This window comes from Triturus cristatus, chromosome 4_1 (genome assembly GCF_964204655.1).
Source record: "Triturus cristatus chromosome 4_1, aTriCri1.1, whole genome shotgun sequence".
In the NCBI taxonomy this organism is placed as follows: Eukaryota; Metazoa; Chordata; class Amphibia; order Caudata; family Salamandridae; genus Triturus; species Triturus cristatus.
In genome coordinates, this window is record NC_140585.1 from 1,182,427,410 (window position 1) to 1,182,450,286 (window position 22,877).

General features: G+C 44.8%; 1 long non-coding RNA gene across 1 annotated transcript; it reads right to left on the bottom strand.

Annotated features, from left to right (window-relative positions):
• Positions 1 to 1,367: 1,367 nt before the first annotated feature.
• Positions 1,368 to 3,955, bottom strand: LOC146856318 (uncharacterized). Its single transcript, XR_014980927.1, has 3 exons — positions 3,886 to 3,955; positions 1,953 to 2,015; positions 1,368 to 1,819 (listed from the first exon to the last, which is right to left on the bottom strand). It is a non-coding gene; the product is annotated as an uncharacterized LOC146856318 (long non-coding RNA).
• Between the last annotated feature and the right edge of the window lie 18,922 nt (positions 3,956 to 22,877).

Below are 22,877 nucleotides of genomic sequence, written 5' to 3' on the forward strand. Positions count from 1 at the left end.
TATTCAGAGTCCAGGTGTACTCCTCCCACCCATCTACCTGTCAATCTTTCTATTCACCACCAGGCTACCTAGCCCTGCCCATCTGGGTTTCCCCAGCCCTGTCACTCACGCAAGCCAGACAGCAGATACACATCACGCAGAGGCGGGCTGAAATGGTTAGGTAAGCAAATGCCAACTTTCTAAAAGTACAAATGAGGCCCAGAAGTGTATCAATGGGGAGAGCATATGCACTTTAGCACTGATCAGCAGTGGTAAAGTGCCCAGAGTCATAAAACAGCCAACAACAGGTCAGAAAAAAGGCAGGAGGAAGGCAAAAAGTTTAGGCATGACCCTGCAGAAAGGGCCAAGTCCAACAGGAAGCACATTGGCAGCTTAACAGACCAGGAAGGATGGGGACATGAGTGAACACATCAAGAAAGGGGGTCAGAGGTTGAGGCAGGAGCGGCGAGAGAGGGCAGTGGCAGGTGTTGGGCAGCGGCAGCATAATGGACCAGGAAAGGATTGAGTATGCAAGTGCACACAGAGGACAGGGCGGAAGCGGTGGCAGCAAAGGATTGCGCTTCATCACAGTGGCAGTGGCAGCACAACAGAACAGGGTGGTAAGGCCTGCACATGTAGAATGGGGCAGGGTGGAGGGGTAGGGGGGCAGTGACTCACCAGGTGGAGTGGAAGTGCAATGGAATAGGGACAGAGGCAGAAAGGAGGGTCACTTGGGGTCAAGGGGGATGGGGTAAGTCACAAAGGCAGAAACGGAGGACAGTGGCAGAACTGTGGACTAGGGAGGGATGTGGCAGGGGCATGCACACAGATAACAGGGGGCATGGGAATGAAGGCCGTGGTTATAGCAGCAACGGAGTTCATTGGGGAGAGGAGTCGGCCTAATGGCTAGGGCGGTCAACCTCAAATCTGGGGCACCGGGTTTGAGTCTAGAAAAGGACTCACAACATCCTGTGATTCTTGGCAATTCAATTAATCTCCCCGTACCTAACAAAATGAATGTGGCCTCATGTAACGCAACTGGTCATGGTGTAAAGTGCTCTGATACCTGATACCTTCAGGTCAAGTTTACAGAATATAAAACTCTGTAAAAAAAAAATTTGAAATTGGTAGCACAGGGGCAATGGCAGTTATACAGACCAAGGAGTGTTGGGGCAGGGGAACACACTTGTAGTATATATCAACAAGGAGTCCGCGGGTCTACTAAAACAGAACTGAGGGCTGACGACAACAACACAAAATGTTTAGAGAAAAAAGTCCTCATAAGAAGGACGAAGCCCCATCACCCACCGAGGTGGCATGCTTCATCATCTGCGGCCTCCTCTTAACCACACCTAGTGTAGTTAAGGACCTACAACTCCTTTGCTAGTGTCAAAAAAGGAGGAGCTCGCGGATGTTTTTAAGAATAACAACAGAGGTATACTACTCCTAACGATAGGTGAAGCTGCCTAAAGTGTGGTGAAACTATGTGTAAAACAAGGTGCAGTGTAGGCAAACAGTGTATTAAAATTGACTACCTAAAGAAAAATTTATTTATTGAGTATCTTAAGGTGTCAAGAAATAAAATCAAGAAACGTGTTCCCAGGAAAACTCCGAACACGCTATTTAGCAGTCAATAACAGACATGGTCAACATGTTTCAACCAACAATGATCTGACATTATGATCGTGGCTTTCTTCAGGACCGATAAGTACTACTGCATCAAAAGTGAAAAAATAAAGTGCAAAGAATCACATAACAAAAACTAAATGGAACGATACAACCTACGGAAATACCTGCTTATTAGAGAATAAGCGGAACTGCAGAGGTACACAAAGGTCACCTGTTTGAAAAAAGCAGAAACAGGAGAACACATCAATATCACAAATTGTCTTGGACCACAGCACTCAGTCACTAAAACAACTGTAAGAACAGTAGACAATTGTCATGGTGAGGTCACCAAATGACCTTCTTACCCGTAAATAGTCGGGGATAATCTCCTACACTCCTGGTAACAACTCAGGGCGTGAGGCAGCGCTCTTCATAAAAAATAAAACAAAGAAAAACTAATAATAGGAAGAAGTCAGGTAAAAGATACTTCATTCCTTAAAGTAGCATTGGCATAGCCACACAACAAATAATAAAAACTGAAAATCACTCAGCATCCTACGGCCAAACTCAGGAATTACTGTCAATCTAGGCAAGTAAAGTGAATGGCGACCAGAAATCTCCCTACTACCCATGTTTTCAAAAATATTGGAGAAACATGTTAATACTCATCTAGCTGCACACATAGAGACAACAGGTTATCTGCATTCCTCTCAGTCAGGTTTCCGTGCGAATTTTTCCACGGAAACTGCTCTATTGGGGGTTACTGAGACCCTTCGTAGTACTCTGGATCAAGGCGAAACTATGGCACTGATACTTCTTGACTTGAGCGCGGCCTTTGATACGGTGTCCCACTCCATTCTTATCACCGCATTAAAAAAGGCTGGGGTGGTTAGGCCGGCTCTGTCCTGGCTAGCCTCGTTCTTGTGTCAGCGCTCATTTCAGGTCTGTTCATCAAGCTGCTCCTCCTCCATCCGTACAACTGCTTATGGGGTTCCTCAGGGGTCTACACTAAGCCCTATGCTTTTTAATATCTATGTACGACCCCTGGCCTCAATAGTGGAGGAGGCGGGACTATCTCTTTACTCTTATGCAGATGACACGCAGATTATCTTCTCTCTATCCTCTAATAAGGAATGCCCCTCTTCAACACTTCAGGAGGGACTTGGCCGTGTTGCTGAATGGATGCAGGCTAACCTGTTAAAGCTTAATGGTGATAAAACCGAGTTAGTCATACTGGGCAAAGATAAACATCTTTGGGGCCCTAATCACTGGCCCTTGGCAATGGGTCCGCTACCTCAACCGGTTACGCATGTACGTAACCTAGGCTTCTTGCTGGACGACTCTTTATCCATGCGCCAACAAGTTGTCAGCATTTCAGCCACCTGCTTCACCATCTTAAGGTGGCTTCGAAAAATTCTCTGGCTTCTTCCTGGTCCAACAAAACGTACCGTGGTTCAAGCTCTTGTAACCTCTCGCCTTGATTATGGCAATGTACTCTACCTGGGTTGCATACAAGAGGTACGCAAAAAGCTCCAGCTGGTGCAGAATTCTGCCGCTCGGCTCCTTTGCAAGGTCCCGAAGAGATCCTCCATCACCCCTTGTTTGCGGGACTTACATTGGCTGCGCATAGAGAGCCGTATTAAATTCAAGGCTCTGTGCGTCATGTTTAAAATCAAACATGGTTCGGCACCTCAGTACTTGCGTTCACGGGTCCATCCCTACGTGCCTTCGCTCGCTCTTAGATCAGCCCTTCAGGGCAATTACGTGATCCCTAGATTCAAATTGGGGAGAATGGGGGTCTGCTCCTTCTCTCATCTGGCCCATAAGCTTTGGAACTCTCTTCCTGTATCCCTAAAATGTCAATCCATCTTTACACAGTTCCGTAGGGGCCTGGAAACTTGGCTCTTTGCGCAGTAGACAATTATCTCAGTTAGCCTCCTTATCGATGGCGCCGGGAGACCCCATGGTGGGTAGCTGTGCGCCTTATAAATTTACTTACAATTACAATTACAAATGGGCAAGTGAAGAAACATTGTAGCCTTTGTCGCTTGGAAAAAGACATCCATGTACACGTGGTGAACAGGAAGCTATGGCCGTAATCTCGAGAACGAGACCGACCGTTAGTATGGCCAATTACATGTTCTAAAGATACAACTATACTAGGTCCTGAAATAAATCACCAAAACGGATGAAGAAATTTCTTTGTTATCTCAAAACAGACTACCACTCTAACTGGTTCACCCAGAGCGCCACATACTAGTTACAAAGGGGAAGATAATGGCGCGCAAACTGCTTTACCTGTCCGTCGCTACCCCGGACGGTCTTCCTGATCGTTCCGAGTGGTAACGGGACCAAAGCAGGCGCGTCTATTTGAAAACAACGAATACCCGGAAGCCAGCGTGCGTGGCGTAGTGTCAGTCAGGGCCCCGTCACGTGATCATAGTTTATCGGCTTCACGCCACGTTTTCCCTGTACGCTCATCTCTAGCATCATGGGAACTGTAGTGATAACATGACACGATCTATAAATACAAAATTATTATCAGAAGGAATGCCGTAATTGCCATCAAAACTCGGGATAAAGCATATCAGTAGAAAACGCTTGCCCGTCTAAATACATAAACATGTAAATTGACATATACGCTCAAACGTTTCAACGCGCTGGGGGCGTACGTGTAAGAATGAACACACACTTGTAGACCATGGAGTCAGCAGGGGCAGCAAATTAGTTCAGTACAGCACAGGGGCAGCTGTAGCACAATAGACTAGGAATGGAGGGGGGCAGGTGCAGCAGAAGGCAGTAGCACTGAGGCAGTGCCAGCACAACAGACCAGGGTAAGGGGTGGCAGGGCCATGCACACACAGAACGGGGAAAATGGAGGAGGGCAGGGGGCATCAATGTAGGGCAATGGCAGCACAACAGACCAGTGAAGGAGGGAGCAGGAGCATTCACCCAGATAACAGTGTGCAGAGGGAGGGGGTCAGGAGCATGAGAGGGCACTTATGCATTTGGACATTGGATGCACAGCAGACCAGGGAGGGTGCAGGGGAACGCACACAGTGAAAGGGGAGGGGCGGGGATGGCAACAGCAGGCAGTAGCAGCACAGAGACAGTGGCAGCCAATGGACCAGGGGCGAGGGCTGGGGCCAGGGACAGCAAATTAGGACTATTCAGGACAGGGGCAGTGGTAGAACCACAGACCTGGGAGGGAGTGGGCAATTACATGCACACTGAGAATGGGGAGGGTGCAGGGTCAGTGATAGCAAGGGAGGGCTTTGGCAGCAGAGGAGCAGGAGCAGTGGTCGTGTAACGCACCAGGAAGGGAGGAAACGGGGTACACACAAAGAGAGCTGGGGCCAAGGGGGTGGGGGATAAGAGGCAAGGGCAGCATTAGAGGACAGTGACAGCACAGGGTCAGTGGCACAACGGACCAGAGAGTGTGGAGGCAGGAGCAAGCACATTGGGGAATCAAGGGGCAGAGGGAGGGGCAGCAAAGGAGGGCAGTTAGGCACCTTGGCAGTGGCTGCACAACAGTCTAGAAAAGGAGGAGTCAGGGGGTGTGAAGATTGGCAAGACACATAGCACTCAGCCGAGATCACCATGATGGGTTTGGAAGGAAAAAAAACAAGCCTTGCAGCCATCTTGGCATCTCACATTCTAAACCACCCAGATATAGCAAGCTGTATGTTCCTACCACTGTCTCCAGCCAAATCAGGCCATGCTGTCTCTAAATCGACCCACGGGCTGAGTCACATTATCAATGATGACTTTCAGCTTATAACCTGTGGCATACAACAGGTAAGTACAATACAAAATGCCGAGTTCTCCTCAGGCTCTTTAGTGGCATAGTCCTGCTCCTGCTGCCACTAGAGAACCTCATAAGAATCCTGTGTAAACAAAATGCAAAAAAAGGAATGGGTACGACCACGTGGACCTCCTGGGGTTAAACTATTCTATCATGGAGGTTCATAAGATTGAGGGCTGTATTTCAGTGTGTATAGTCATTTCATGGCTTGCATGATATTATAGTGCCCATTACTGAGCAGGTAAGACGTAAAGGAAATCTAATGACTTGGTCAGAGGTAGCATAAAAGACTAGAAAGGGTGGGGGGCACAGGCATCCACATGGAGAAGAAAGGTGGGGGTTGTAGTGGTGGGACCAGGGAAGACAGCGGCAGGGCTATGCACACAGAGAACAGAGGCACGGGGATGGGGAGCGGGAGGGGCAGTGGCCGCCACATAGGGCAATGGCAGTATAACAGAGTAGGGAGAGAGCTTGCAGGGGAACGTACACAAAGAACGGCGGTCATAGGGAGGAGGAAGTGGCAAGAATAGAGAGCAGTTGGGTACAGAGGCAGTGGCAGCACAGCACAGCAGCAAGGGAGGGGGCAGAGGCACACACATGGAGAATTACAGACTAGAAGAGAGGATAGCCTCAGGGTAGTTGTAGCACATTAGACCATGGAAGGAGGGGTTGGAACACACACATGGTGAATGAGGGGAGGTTGGCACAGGCAGCCATAGATGGCAGTGGCGGCACAATAGTCTAGAAAGAGAGGGGAGGAGAACAAGAGGCTGGAGAGGGCATTGGGGACAGGGAAAGCAACAAGGGCATGTTAGCACACGGGCCGTGTCAACAGACCATGGAGGGAATGGTCATCGGCATGCACATGGTGTGAGAAGTTGGCCTGGTATATGCTGTCCACTAGTTATAGTGGGCACCTTGCACCAGTCCAAACAACCCCTTATTGATGATAGGTTAAAGACAACCTTTATTGAAAGCTATCTTAGTGGTAGCTATGGAGAGCAGCCTTCAGGCTAAGTCTTGAAGGAATGTAAAGCAGTTTGTTTTACCAGTCTATAATCTCTTGAATGGCTAAATGAAAGACAACCACACCAGGTATATAATATAAAATATATGTATTTATTTCTAAACACACCCTACTAGTCTCTTTATGAGGCTAGAGGTCCAAACACATAAGTTACACTTCAAATATTACAGTAAAATAGCACAAATACATGTCAGGCCCTAGGGACGAGCCAAACCATATACTAAAATAGTGGTATAAGAACCACGACTTAACTAGACACAAGGCCTAGAAACTGTAGAATCGCTGGGACCCCAAGAAACCACCCAAGGTAGTGAGACAGGGGACCCACGGGGCCGTGTGCAGTGTGAGAACACAGCCCCGAGCTCCCGTTGGCTTCTATGGGGAAAGTCGTGGTTAGATTTTTAAAGATTAGGGACACTTTGAGATGAACTAGGACCAAACTCTTTTGGACTTAGAAAGTTCTAGGGTCAAAACCCACGGGAGCACCAAAGTACTCGAGTTACCTCACCCAGGGAAGCCGGGTGCATAGGTGTCAAATGGTGTCGGGTCGTGTCATAGTTTTTAATGGGAGCTGGCAAAGAAGTGATGCTGCTGGGAAGATGAGAAGTGTCTGAAGAGATCCAAGCCTGGATCGAAGTCGAGAAGAACCTGAAAGCAGAGGGAACAGAGTCTGCCACTGACCAGGAGCACGATAGGCGAATGCCCACCGATGTCGGGTGATTTCAGGTGAAGAAGGTGAAGCTTGACTCTTCAGCCACGAGGACCAGGAGGCGTCGAGGACTCTGGTAGGCCTCTGGGGTATCTATGCCCTGGGTACATATTATACCATATACTAGGGACTCACACGGGTACCCCAGAATCCAATCTGGAGTGTACCTGAAGTACATGCAATCAATTTAGAGAGGAAGCAGCTAGGCTGGGGCTCTGAATAGCAGGGTCCCAGCCAGACAAAAGTCGAAAAACAGTGAAACACCAGCAAAAAGTGGGGGTAACCATGTGAAGCAGATCCCACTCTCCTACAAATGCGAAGGCAATTTTGATTTTCCTTGGACTTCCCTGGTTGCACCAGACGTGCCCTGACTTCCCAACGCGTGGTGAGTCCCTCAGACCTTGCTGGTCTGCACCGAAGCATCTTTCTCCTTTCTGAGTGGGTTGCTGTTGCCAAGGCTTGTTGTGTCCAATCCAGGCACCAACGTCCTTTGTGGGACAGCTCGAATCCAGCTCCTGGTCATCCTCGGCACCTCCTGGTCCTCGTGGCTGAAGAGTCAAGCTTCACCTTCTTCACCTGAAACACCCGACATCGGTGAGCATTCGCCTATCGTCCTCCTGGTCACTGGCAAGTGACCCAGACTCTGTCCCCTCTGCTTTCAGGTTCTTCTCAACTTCGATCCAGGCTTGGATCTCTTCGGACATTTCGCATCTTCCCAGCAGCACCACTTCTTTGCCAGTTCCCATTGAAATTGACGACGTGACCGACACCATCTGACACCTATGCACCCGGATTCCCTGGGTGAGGTAACACGAGTACTCTGGTGCTCCCGTGGGTGTTGACTCTAGAACTTCCTAGGTCCCAAAGGGTTTGGTCCTGACTCATCTCTAAGCGTCCCTAATCTTTAAAAATCTAACCGCAACTTTCCCCATAGAAGCTAACGGGAGCTCGCGGCTGTGTTCTCACACTGCACATGGCCCCCGTGGGTCCCCTGTGTCACTACCTTGGGTGGTTCCTTGGGGTCCCAGTGATTCTACTGGCTCTAGGCCTTGTGTCTATTTAAGTCGTGAGTCTTATACCACTATTTTAGTATATGGTTTGGCTCGCCCCTAGGGCCTGACGTGTATTTGTGCTATTTTACTGTAATATTTGAAGTGTAACTTATTTGTTTTGAACACTAGCTTCATAAAGAGACTAGGAGGGTGTGTTTAAAAATAAATACATATATTTTAAATATATATACCTGGTGTGGTTGTCTTTCATTTAGCCATTCAAGAGATTATAGACTGGTAAAACAAGCTGCTTTACATTCCTTCAAGACTTAGCCTGAAGGCTGCTCTCCATAGCTACCACTAGGATAGCTTTCAGTAAAGGCTGTCTTTAACCTAACATTAATAAGGGGTTGTTTGGACTGGTACAAGGTTCCCACTATATTTAGTGCTATGCAAAGAAACTGTTCACAAGGAACTCATTTGAAATTCATCATATGTTTATGCAAGACAATCATTTCTTTCTTGAGTTAATCAAGGAGCTATAGCAATTAATGCAGGGCATGGTCTATCAAATAATTCGTAAATATTCAGATTATTTATGAAATCCACACAACAATATACCAATCTGGCTCACTTCAGCCGAAGTGAGCGTGATTTATTTCATAATAGAAATTACAAAACAAGTACCACAAAAATGAATGAAGAAAAAGACAATTTCTCACAGTATATACGTTATGTACTCTAGATGGTGATCTTGGTGAACGCCAGTGAAGTGACCATAGCCTAACAGTGGTGCACAAAGTGTTTCAAAAGTGACTGGAAAACAGGGAAATTGGTTATTAAAATACACAAAAGGGGAGCTAATTGTTTGTAGTACAATGATTAATTTTTTTTATAGCATTTAGAAGCTTTCCCTTTATGAAGTCGATGACGTTGCGACCCTCTCTCGATATGGGGTCTCTTCAGGACAAGAGTACTGGGGTCTATTGGAAAAGAATGATGATGCAAATTAGTGGTACTGTATGAATATTGTAGACATTAAGTCATGGGCAATGGTGAGCAATAAGAATCTTCTGGTGAATGGAGACACTTCCTAAAATTCAGGATGAGGAGGATAGACCTATTAGAAAAGATATTGTCAGTAGCCATTTAAAATAAAATAAATGTAACTTCTTGTTCAATCAATAATGCGTGGGGTTCAAGCTCGACCGAGGATTTATTCTCTGGTAATCATCACTTTGCCGGTTTCAACATTGTATATCTTAAAGTCTTGGTAAATCCCTCCACTTAGTTCACGGGACTACCAGACTGCAGGGCTAGTAAATCCACTTTAGGTTGCTTCCGTGATCTGAACGATAAATCTGAGTAAATACCGGACAGAATTGCTTGCAATTACACTAACCATGGGAAAATGAATAATAGACTTACCCGATTGAGATTCTCGGTAAGCTGTAATTTAATTATTCAGCAAGCATTCAAGGGCAGGGGAGAAGCAATGAGACGCACTGTCATTAATCGCGTCTATAAGGGTATAGTCTGCCATTGCGGACATACACACTAAGGAATTACTTACTTAATACTCGTGTGCCGCTTTGTGATCGCGTCGGGTCCTGTGTGAGAGACGCTTTGTAACAGCTACGTAAATAAACGTTAGCTGGAACTGCACATGCGCAATACGGGCTGTCAAAGGGTTATGCGCTGGCAGCCATTGTTTAACATAGTCTAGTGTATCTAGATTATGGTCGATGTTAGTGTAACCTATGTTATTATTAATTGAGTTCCTCCCTGTGCATATTGTAATTATTACTAGCGTACAAACGTCAATAAAGTTGCTACAATTGACGGTTTATCGGCGGAAACGCCTTTTTTTGTAAGGTACATACGTTCTAAATAACGCGGCCATTTCTAAGAGGTGTTGGTATTCTGTCTTCTTAGACGTGGATACGTCTCCTTGGCAATTTATCTTATGAGTGTCCCTCTTTGCTATATACTGTATTTTATGTGCAACTTACAGAATATACCTGGTCCTTACAAAGCTAAATATTTAATATTCAAGAACAGGACAATAGATGGTTAAACCATTTTACAGACATATATTTCAGCATATGGTGGTCACTGCTTAATATGATAACAATGACAATTATTAAAACTACACCTTAAAAGAACAGTGATAAGGGACATCTAATGTAAGGATATCTGATGAATCTTTCTGTACTTTTCTATCTTATCTTTATTAAGAGACATTCAATGACCAGTGTTGCAGAAGAACAGTGTTTAGAGATCGTTATCTACATCTCTTGACTCTCTCACTTGAAAATGTGAATGGCCCAAGGATGTCAGTTAAGACTGATGAATCTACGCCATTCCTCAAGGCTATTTAATCCCTTCCTGATGGAGTCACACTTTTCTATCCATTTACACTCTAATGATTGTAGGATAAATGAGATGCTGCCTCCTCTAGGGGGTACTTTAGCTTTCTCAATGACCTGCCACTTCAGATCATCTGCAGTGTTGGATTTGTCCTTGTAATGTTGCACCAGGGGTGCATTCTCTACCTGGCATCTTATTCTGCTACCAATTCTAGTTTTAACTGACTGAGAGGTCTGCCCAATGTATATCAGACCACATGGGCACCAGATGCAGTAAATAACATTAGACGTTGCACAGTTAGTGAAATCATGTAGTGTGAACTTTATATTACCATGGGCGAAATCTTTAGTCTCCACAGCGAGGTCACATATCACACAATTTCCACACTTGAAATGTCCCAGTACAGGTGGAAGTGGCCATAAGTTTTGGATCGTACTCCTAGGTTTAATCACGCTTGTATCGAGTGCACCAGATGGTCCCTTATGTTCGTACCCTTTTTGAACGAGAACATAGGTAACTCTTGGCATGTCATGAGAGTGTTCAGTGTAGGCCAATGTTTTTTGACAATTTTGGTGACTTGTGTGCTTAATGGACAAAACTTGGTGACACATACGCTTCTGTTGGTTTGGTCTTTTGTTTTACTTGTTAGTAGTACTTCCCTTGGGCTGTACCAAGCCCTCTTCATGGACGTCTTGACAAGTCGTTTAGGATATCCTCTTTCACGTAATCTGTTGCTTAATATATTAGCCTTTTGAAGAAGTCTTCTTTTTCTGTGCAGTTACGCCTGAGTGTCAAGAACTGTCCATATGGTAAACCATCCTTCAGGGCCCTGGGGTGGTAGCTGTTGTATTGTAGAAGAGTATTTCTATCTGTTGGTTTGCGATAGAGGGTCACACAAAGTTGATTGTAACGGCATTTGACAAGTAGATCAAGAATGGGGATACTTTCTCTGCTGGTATTGTAGGTGAATTTTAGTGCTGATTGACACTGGTGCATGTAATTTTTGAACAAATCCAAACTTTCTTCTGTGCCTTCCCATGTAAGGAAAATATCGTCAATGAATCGTTTCCAACACTTTATGTTGTTGACGAATGGATTGCTCATAGAGTTGATAAACTTGATTTCAAATTCTCCTACATAGAGGTTCGCCAGATTCTGTGCAAAAATAGAGCCCATTGAAGTCCCTGAGCATTGCTGATAAAATTTCATGTTGAATTTGAAGTAATTCATAGTTAATGCAATTTACCAAAAATCCGTGATGAATTCAGTGGGGACCTTCATGGGTGCAGGACGTGTGTTCAGAATTGTTTTGATGACATTGAGGCTCTCAGTTTGAGGAATGTTCGTATATAACGACTCTATATCTAGGGTCACTAGTATTTTCTGAGTAGGGTCATAGTCCATTCCTTCTATCAAATTTATCATGTATGTACTGTCCCTGACATATGTTGGTAGAATAGGGACATGGTCTTTACTGAAGTTATTGATGTAGTGTCCTAAGGGCTCAAGGACAGATCCACATCCTGACAAGATCGGTCTGCCTGGTGGGTTAGTAAGGTCTTTATGCACTTTCGGTAAAGTATAGAGAACCGGAGTTCTTGCATTCTTCTGATTTAGACATTCAAATTCTGGTTTGGTTAGAAAACCTTTTTTCTAGCCCATTGGTGAGGACCTCTAGTATCTTCTTCTGGATAATGCCAATGGGATCACGTTGTAATTCTTTATAGTGGGGGGTATTGTTCAATTGCCTCATTATAATTAGTGGACAGCATATACCAGGCCAACTTCTCACAGTAATTAAGGCCTGTGCATTGTTTAATTCTAGCCCACATACGAGCCATTCCCAGCAAGACTTTCAGCCTGATCTTCTTGAAAAATTTCTGGTCACCAAATTTGAACAGAAATCCCTCCTCGGGAAGATCCCCTCCTTTTAGCATAGCAGAGAACATAGCCCCTGTCCCTGTATGATCTGGTGTTTTTAGCAGCCTTCTTGCATGTGATAACTGCCCAGGCATAATATTGCAAATCTGGTAGTGTTAAGCCCCCCATCTCCCTCCTGCGCCTGAGCTTCCTCCAAGCTATCCTTGTGGCCTTGTAAGCCCATGCAAATGAGTTAATTGCTTGCTGAAGTTTATCGATCTCCCGTTTATCAAAATGTAAAGGAATAGTGTCAAAAAGAAAAAAGATTTTCGGAAGTATGGCTATCTTAATCAAATTGATCGTACCCAGAATGGTCAGTGGGAGGGGAGCCCAGGATTTCATGAGCCTCTGGGATTCTTTAGATACATTGGCTAGGTTGGTCCCTGCGATCTTATCAATATTCTGGACAATCTTGCCCCACAAATATCTTATTTCACATTTGGTGTGAAGCTGACAATCTGGCAGGTTCCACGCCATAATATGCATTAACCTCATAGCCGAAAACCTGCCCGAAGTCTTGTGCCAGCTTAATAACCTGGGGGAAAGATGTCTCCAAGTCGGAAGAAAGGATCAAAACATCATTCGCATAGAGAGCTACCTTTCTCTCCCATGCCCCAAATCTGAAAGATTAAATACCTGGCTCGTCTCTTAAACATTGGGCAAAGGGCTCTATGTACAGGTCAAAAAGAAGCGGGGATAGGAGGCAGCCCTGTGTGGTTTCCCTGAAGATTTTAAAAGGGTTAATCAGTTTACCATTGACTAAGAGTCTAGCAGAAAGGTCGTGATTCGTGACAGATTAGCTGAATGGCTCGACTAAATTTTGCTCCAAAACCAAACCTATCCATTACTGCCGCAAGATAGACCCAGTTCACCCTTTCAAAGGCTTTGGTAGCGTCAAGTGTTATGGCTGCAAGAGGTAGTGAGACTTCTCTTGCTTCTTTCTGTACCTCTCATGCCTCTTTCTGTACCTCTGATGCTTCTTTCTGCACTTCTGTTGCTTCTTTCTGCACCTCTCTTGCTTCTTTCTGCACCTGTCCTGCCTCATTCTCAACCTCTCCGGCCTCTTTCTGCAGTTCTCTTGCCTCTTGCTGTACCTCTGTTGCTTCTTTCTGCGCTTCTCTTGCACCTTTCCACACCCTCTTCCCATTTTCTGCTCCTCTCTTGCCTCTTTCAGCACCTCTCTTGCCTCTTTCTATACTCATCTTGCCTTTTTCTGCACCTTTGTTGCTTCTTTTAGCACTTCAGTTCCCTTTTTCTGCACCTCTGTTGCTTCTTTCTGCACCCCTCTCGCCTCATTCTGCATCCCTCTTCCCAATTTCTGCACCCCTCTTGCTCCTTTCTGAATCTCTCTTGCTTGTTTCTGCATCCCTCTTGCCTCTTTCTACACCCCTCTTCTCTATTTCTGTACCTCTCTTGTCTCTTTCTGTACTTCTCTTGCCTCTTTCTGTACTTCTCTTGTCTCTTTCTGTACTTTGATAGATTTTTCTGCACTTCTGTTGCTTCTTTCTGCACCCCTATTCCCTCTTCCCTCTTTCTGCACCTCTCTTGCCTCTTTCTGCACATCCCTTGCCTGTTTCTGCACCTCTGTTGCTTCTTTCTGCACTTCTCTTGCTGCTTTCTGCACCCCTCTTTCTGCACCTGTCTTGCCTCTTTCTGCACCTCTGTTGGTTCTCTGCACCCCTCTTGCCTCTTTCTGTACCTCTATTGCTTCTTTATGCACTTCTCTTGCTTCTCTGTTGCTTCTTCCTGCAATTCTTTTGCCTCTTTCTGTACCCCTCTTCCCGCTTTCTGCATCTGTCTTGCCTCCTTCTGCACCCCTGTTCCATCTTTCTGCACATGTCATACCTCTTTCTGCACCTCTCTTGCCTCAGTCTGCTGTTCTTTTGCCTCTTTATTTACCTCTATTAGTTCTCTGTGCACTTCTCAGGTCTCTTCCTGCACCCCTATTGCCTCTTTCTGCATGTCTCTTGGTCCTCTCTGCACTTGTCTTGCTTCTTCGTGAACCTCTCTTGCTTCTTTCTGCACCCCTCTTGACCCTTTCCGTACCTCTCTTCCCTCTTTCGGTACCTGTCCTGCCTCTTTCTGCAACTCTCTTGCCTCTTTCTGCACTTCTCTAGCCTCTTTCTGCTCTACTGTTGCTTTTTTCTGTACTTCTCTTGCCTCTTTTTTCACCTGTCTGCCTCTTTGTGCACCTGTGTTGCTTCTTTCTGCACATGTCTTGCCTCTTTCTATACCACTCTTCCTTCTTTCTGCACCTCCCTTGCCTCTTTCAGCACCTCCCTTGCCTTTCTGCATGTCTTTTTCCTCTTTCTGCACATTCATTGCTTCTTTTTGTACTTCTGTTGGTTCTTTTTACACCTCTCTTGCTTCTTTCTGCACCTCTCTTGCTGCTTTCTGCACCCCTCTTCTCTCTTTCTGCACCTCTCTTTCCTCTTTCTGCACATCTCTTGCCTCTTTCTGTACTTCTCTTGCCTCTTTCTGCATCTTTGTTGCTTCTTGCTGCACCTCTCTTGCTTCTTTCGTCACCTCTCTCGCCTCTTTCTGCATCCCTCTTCCCTCTTTCTGTACCGCTCTTGCCTCTTTCTGTTCCTCTGTTGCTTCTTTCTGCACTTCTTTTGCCTCTTTCTGTACCCCTCTTCCTTCTTTCTGCACCTCCCTTGTCTCTTTCAGCACCTCTCTTGCCTCTTTCTGCACTTCTATTGCCTCTTCCTGCACCTTTGTTGCTTCTTTTTGCACTTCTGTTGGTTCTTTCTCCACCTCTTTTGCTTCTTTCTGCAGCCCTCTTGCCTCTTTCTGCACCCCTCTTCCCTTTTTATACACCTCTCTTGCCTCTTTCTGTACCTCTCTTGTCTCTTTCTGCATTTTTCTTCCCTCTTACTGTACCTTAGTTGCTTCTTTCTGAACATCTTTTGCTTCTTTCTGCACTTCTCTTGCCTCTTTCTACATCTTTGTTGCTTCTTTCTGTACCTCTTGCTTCTTTCAACACCTCTGTTGCTTCTTTCTGCTCATCTCTTGCCTGTTTTTGCACCCCTCTTCCCGCACCTTCCTTGCCTCTTTCAGCACCTCACTTGCCTCTTTCTGCACTTCTCTTGCCTCTTTCTGCACCTTTCTTGCTTCTTTTTGCACTTCTCTTGTTTCTTTCAGTACCTCTCTTGCTTCATTCTGTAGCCCTCTTACCTCTTCCTGCATCCCCTTTCCCTCTTTCTGTACCCCTCTTGCTCCTTTTTGCACCTCTCTTCCCTCTTTCTGCTCCCCGCTTGCTGCTTTCTGTACCTCAGTTGGTTCTCTCTGCACTCCTCTTGCTTCTTTCTGTACCTCTCTCGCGTCCCTCTGTACCTCTCTTGCCTCTTTCTGCTCTCCTCTCTCCTCTTTCTGAACTTGTCCTGCCTCTTTCTGCACCTCTCCTTCCTATTTCTGAAGTTCTCTTGCCTCTTTTTACACCTCTCTTGGTTCTTTTTGCTCCCCTCTTTCCTCTTCCTGCACCCCTCTTCCCTAGTTTTTGCACCTGTCCTGCCTCATTATGCACCTCTCTTGTCTCTTTCTGCACCTCTTTTGCTTATTTCTGTACCCATCTTCCATCTTTCTGCACCTCTCTTGTCTCTTTCTGCACCTCTCATCTCTTTCAGCACCTCTCTTGCCTCTTTCTGCACTTCTCTTGCCTCTTTCTGCACATTTGTTTGTTCTTTCTGCACTTCTGTTGGTTCTTTATGTACCTCTCTTGCCTCTATCTGCACCACTCTCGCCTCTTACTTCATCCCTCTTCCCTCTTTCTGCACCCCTTTTGCCTCTTCCTCTACCTCTGTTGCTTCTTTCTGCACTTATCTTGTCTCTTTCTGCACCCCTCTTTCCTCTTCCTGTACTTCTGTTGCCTCGTACAGCACCTTTGTTGCTTCTTTGTGCACTTCTGTTGGTTCTTTGTGCACCTCTCTTGCTTCTTTGTGCACCCCTCTTACTTCTTTCTGCACCCCTCTTCCCTCTTTCTGTACCTCTTTTGCCTCTTTCTGTACCTCTCTTTTCTCTTTCTGCACTTCTCTTCCCGTATCTTTTTTCCTTCTTTCTGTACTTCTTTTGCTTCGTTCTGCACCGCTCTTGCTTCTTTCTGTACCCCATTGCCTCTTTCTGCATCCCTCTTCCCTCTTTCTGCACCACTTTCTGTACCTCACTTGCCCCTTTCTGCAGCTCTGTTGTTTATCTCTGCACTTCTGTTGCCTCTTTCCGCACCCTTCTTCCCTCTTTCTGCAGCTCTATTGCTTCTTTCTGCACTTGTCTTGCTTCTTTCTGTACCTCTCTTAGTTCTTTCTGCACCCCTCATGCCTCTTCTTGCACCACTCTTCCCTCTTTTTGTACCTGTCCTACCTCATTCTGCTTCTCTCTTGCCTCTTTCTGCAGCTTCCTTGCTTCTTTCTGTACTTCTGTTGCTTCTTTCTGCACCTCTCTTGCTTCTTTCTGCACCCCTGTCACCTCTTTCTGCATCCTTCTTCCCTCTTTCTGCACCCCTCTTGCCTCGTTCTGCACCTCTGTTGCTTCTTTATGCACTTCTATTGCCTCTTTTTACACCCCTCTTCCCTCTTTCTGTACCTCCCTTGCCTCTTTCTGTACCTTTGTTGCTTCTTTTTGCACTTCTGTTGGTTCTTTCTGTACCTGTCTTGCGTCTTTCTGCACCCCTCTTACCTCTTTCCACACCTCTCTTGCCTCTTTCTTTACCTCTCTTTTCTCTTTCTGTACTTCTTTTGCTTCTTTCTGCACCTCTCTTGCTTCTTTCTGTACCCCTCTAGCAAGGCTCAAGGATGGTACATCACCTCCATCACAAAGGGGTTCTAGGATGACACATCGGCCCAACTGCATTGACTATTGTGCTCTCGATGTCGACGTTTTGGTCCATCCAAGGTACTTTTTCCGTAGGGCTTGAGTGAGTCTGTAGCCGCCCTGCCTTCCACCGCAGTTGGCCTGAACTTCAGATTTATCCCGGTCTAGCGTGTCCTCAAGTAACCTTTCAGTACTATTGACTTCTAAGCACTATTTTGGTTTATTATTTAAACATTTATAACTCTGGTTCTACTAATTGGATTTTCTGTTGTTTTAGTCTTGCTTTACTCAGATAAATATTGTCTATTTTACTAAACCTGTGTGGAGTCTTTTATGGTGTTTTTATTGTGTTACTGTGAGTGTATGTGTGTTGCACAAATACTTTACACATTGCCTCTTAAGTTAAGCCTGCCAAGTTACCAGAGGGTAAACACGGGTTAATTTAGGGTGTGTATTCGAATTACCCTGACTAGAGAAGTGGCCCCTACTTGGACAGGGTGCATACCTCGGCCAACTAGAGACCCCAGTTCTAACATTGGTGGCAGCGGTGGGACAGGACTTGTGATTGTACAGTACCATATGGTAGTTCAGGGTTCACTACAAGTCTTAGCTAAGACTAATTTGAGCCTTTTTTTGATCCTCCCTGATTGGCATTTTTAATTTTTCTACTAAATCATGTCTCCCACTGGAGAAGCAGCACCTGCACCTGCAGGAACTGATTTTAAACTGGCCAGGTTAGAGATCTACACAGTGCTACAGTTAAAGGATTTCTCAAGGATTTTCAAGTTTCTACAAAAGGGCTCACCATGAAGGTAAAGCTGCAGAAAGCCTTGAGAGTATCGGCGGAGACCCAGGAAGCAGGGGGTGACAACCCAGAGGCGGAGCAGGAAATTCCTGAGAAGGAGGGTGACCTGAACCTGGATGCCAATATGGATTTAGGACTGCCTCTTGAAGGGGCCAATAACTTGCACAGAGCAGTAGTGGTCAAAAGACCAGTAAGCAGTGTCTCCTCCACGAACTTGTCTCCAGAGGAGCTATCAGACGGGAGGGAGGAAAGGATACTTAAACTAAAGCTTGACAAGTTAGAGCAGGAAGAAATACTTGCCAAACTAAAATTGGTAAAAGAACAAGCTCTGGAGGAAAGGAGCATAGCTCTAGAGGAGAGGAAGATGTCCCATGAGCTACACCTGAGAGAACTGGACATAAAAGGCCCTACAAGTGGAGTCCAGCAACAGCAATGGTGGCAGCATACCTAGAGTGTCCACCGGTGAGTCTAGAGTCTGGATATCCGAAGATTTGGTGCCCACCTTTGGGGTAGGGGTTTTAATAGATAAATGGTTTGCAGTGAAGTAGCTCTGGAAGTGCACAATGTTCCAGTAGAGTTCTGGGATGGTAGTTTATGGTTTATTTTATTTTATTAACATACGTTACTCAAAACCATTGCATCAAACACATCAATAATTTTTTTTTTGTAAATACTGTATAACAGTAATACATTTTAAAAAAAGAAGCGGGAAGTTGGCTCTATAGGGGATAATGGTGGGGAGTGTTTTAAAATATATATATTTTTTTAATTTAAATAAATATTTTTAAAAATGTTGACTTTTTAATAGGACTGGAATGTTGTTATAGTTGAAAAGTGTGGTGTGTATTTTAATTTGATCAAATTAACATTTATACAAAAAATGTTTTTAAAAATTTAGGAGTGTGATGTTTTAATTATAATTGATGATGTGGGTTTTTGGTATATATTTAAAAAAAATACACAAACAAATGTGAAAAAAAAAAGTTAAAAAAATGAAATATTTTGGATATGTTGTGAAATTTTTTAATTATATTGATGAGACTTGTTTTAGTTTTAATTAAAAAAATCTAAATACTTTACAAAAATTATTGAAAATTTGGTTTATGATTTAAAACATTTTTTTAGTGTAATTTATTATAAATGTGAACATGTAAATATATGTAAAATGTGTATTAAGTAATATGTTTTTATTTAATTTGTATGGTGGTATTATATTTAGAAATATTATTTTTGAATAATGTCATTGATTGAATATTTTTTGGTGTGGAAATTGAATTTATATATGTTTAGTGTCCAGCACCCTCCTTGAGTTAATGTATTTTGGAGTGGGAATAGTAAATTATATAGTGGGAATAGTAAATTATATATGCTTAATGTCCAGCACCTTCCCTGAGTTAATGCAGTTTGGAGTGGGAATAGTAATTTATATATGTTTATGCATTAACTTTTATTGCCAGCTCCTTGCAGCACCTCAAGGAATGACATCACTTAACATTACAAAATTCCAGAACTTTAGAATGTCCCAAACCAATATAAACTCAGCCCCAGCAACCATCTTCCTCTTTTATATGCTGCTCTTTGTCAGATAAGTGTCACTCCTCTTTTTATAAAATATTTAGGTAAAAATATAGTCATTAAGTTAAGTGAGTATGGTTGATAATGTGTTTATAATTAATATTTTTTTATGGTACTGTGATTGTTTGATTGGTTTAGTAGATTACTTTTTACTTTAGGAAATCGGGTGAGCATTTTTAGTATAAATTTTACCCAATTTATGGGATAATTTGAGGTTGGTAGGTGTTCGAGATTTGGTATATGCGGAAATTAGTTTAATATTTAAATTTAAATACATTTTTGAAATAGTTACCGTTACGCCGCCAGAGAGTCTCTGGTTTCAGCTCACAGCGTAGGTGGTAGCTCCGGTGTTCGCGAGACAAAGAGTTTGCGTTTGCACGGGCAGCAGAGATTAGGTTTGATCTCCGAGAGTGCCTGTAGTTTGGACTACATCATCACGCTGCATGCGTGAGGACGTTGGGGGCCATTTTAGTTAAGTCAGTGATTGCACACTTGATGGTCTGAAGTGTTTCAGCCATCAGTTAAGAGGCGCATGAGTGCAGAGTTTCGCAACTGTCAACAGCTGAGTTTGACAGGCAAAGGCGCGCTCGTTTTTTTTTCTCGCTTCTTTATAAAGCTGAAATTGACTATTTGGTCAGGAGAACTTTCGGTTTTGGAAGATTTATAAGGAGAGTTCAAAAGAATATTAGAATTAAGATCTAAGGTAACATTTATTATTTGGAGTAGAGAGTTTTAGATTTTTGAGTAAATTAAAAAAAAAAAGGGAATAAGGGCAATTTTAGTCTTCGGGTAGTTTATGATGGATGTGAATGAAGGTGCACAGACTTCAGGTTCTGGTGATTCTAATTTAAGGAAAAGTGTACAAGAAGAGATGAAAAGCTCAATGAAAGAAGTCTTACAAAGTGTTTTCAAGAAAGCAAGAAGGGCAGTAGAATTCTCTGAGGACGACTATTGGTCTATGGTGGATGAGGAGAGTGGTGAAGTGAAAGGTTATGGAAAGAGGGCAAAAAAGACAAAGAATATTGAGGTTGGGGTCAGGTTTCTGACGAGAAATAAAGGTGAGCCTTGCGCCGTAAATGAAGATGGTGTCTGACGTGGCACAAAAGAGGATGTCCTTAGTGCACAAATGATGGAGAAAAGTCTTATGAGGAGCTCCGAAAGCAGGAGTTTGAAGAAGAGTTGGAGAGTTTGTCTTGCATGATTGCATGGAAGATGAATGGGATTTGGACATGGACAGAGTACAAAAAGAGAGGAAAGAAAAAAGGATTGTTAAAGGTCCTCAGGGAGAAGACATGTTCAGCCCGGAGATGATCCGTCAACCTAGAGGTGCGGGTGGTGGCCGCTGCCTCATGTGACAAGTTTCATTAGGCTTTGGGTTGGGAGGCCTTTGGAAAAGGAGGCTAGGGCAGTTACGAAGGCAGAATGCTCTCGCCCTGTCGTGGACAGTAACGTTTGCATGACTCCGGATCTAGAGCCGGATTTGGTCAGCTTTCTGTAAAATTGAAGTGCGACCCGAGGAAAGGATTGGAAAGGGCTCTTACGCAGTTCCAAGATTGCTTATTGGTCGTGTTAGGTCCTTTGGCGCTGTAGGAAAGTAGGATCTGCTTCTAATGGTTACCCCCACTTTTTGCTTGATGCGTTACTGTTTTTGACTAGTCTGACTGGGATCCTGCTAATCAGGACCCCACTCTATCAGCTTTCTCCCTTAAATTGTCATGCATGTACTTTGGTACACTCCAGGTTGAATACTGGGTTACCCTTATCAGTCCCTAGTATATGGTACACATGTACCCAAGGCATAGGTAGCCCAGAGGCCTCTCATGGGCTGAGGCATGTATTATGCCACACATGAGAGGCCATGCAAAATGGAACTCCAGTTCTGCTACAGCAGCCTGTGTAAGATGGTGCTTGCACCACTTACTTTAAATATAGGTTCACTATATCTACAGGTCACTACAGTTAAAACTTATAAGTCACCCTTATAGCATGCCTTAACAATCCTGAAGGCAGGGTGCTGGGTTTATAGTGAGAGGGTGCCCCTGCATGAGCAGAGCCCCTCCGCAGCCTTCGGATACCATTCTCCCGGTTTGTCTGTGACTCAGACGGACATATAGGTAGAGGTGCATTATAACCTCGTGGTAAATGCTATCTCGAAAACGGCTGCATAGAAACATATTGTGTTGGGTATCAAACACCTTGGAATCATACCTCCACAGTGGTAACCGGTGTGGGAGGTATGATTTCACCCTTCAAAAGCGAGCTTTGTGGGGTCACTGGTCTAACCGGTGCAAGCCTTCTCCACCCGGACAGCACAAAATGGATCCTGCCGACCAGAGACACATTTCTGCCTTCCTGCTGCTGAGCCAAGCTCGAGCAGAGGAAGGTAGCACCATAGGCATCCTGTCACAGGGAGGTGTGACCACCACCCAGACAGGGTTTAGTGTATTGGGGCTGGGTGGGTGCACTCTGAGAGTGCCTGAAAGTCTGCACAAGGGGCATATTTGGTGTCCCTGTGCATAGTTTAGCTCAAACCAATTCTGGGAGCCATTGGCTCCTGCTTTGGCGCAAAACTGGACAAAAGACTTGGGTGTAACCACCCCTCTGTCCTGACCATCTCCTAGGAGGTACCCCCAAATATGTCCAACCCTCTCTGTTGGTACATAAGGGCTTACTTGGCTGTAAGACTTTAGATTTTACATGGACAAGATTCTACAAGAAGAAACCACTGACCTTCGACCGTCTGGACACTTTGGACATCGACTGGGTCTGACTTTGTCTCCCTTTCCGTCCAAAGCTTTGTCTGTGCCCTTGCTCCATACAGGCTCCATGCAGGACCTGTGGTGCACTAAGGACAACTGAAGAATCTCCCTTGGAGTGAAGGAGTCACTCCCCTGAACTAGCAGGTACCATAATGCAACTGACCGGTCTGCTGCTCCTAAGCTCCCGCAGACTCCGAAGATTTCAGCAACACAGGAGGTGGGTTTTCAAAGATCCTCAAGGTTGATCTGCCCTCTCAGCAAGTTAAAGGCCAGTATCCCTCGTGGAGACTGCATAACCCAAACCCCTGTGCACCGCATCCATATGCAGTTGCAGATGCTTGTTGGCAATTACCAAGCTTGTTCATTGGACTTCGTGTAGTCCTGACCTGGAGCAGTATTTGCAACAAAGAACTCCGACCTCTTCTCACCGAGTGCTCCGTGGTTTGGTACTTTGCAATCTTGCTTGAGGTCCCCTCACGACTACTGGTCCTTCAGCCTGTGGGTCTCTCAGAGGGCCATCTT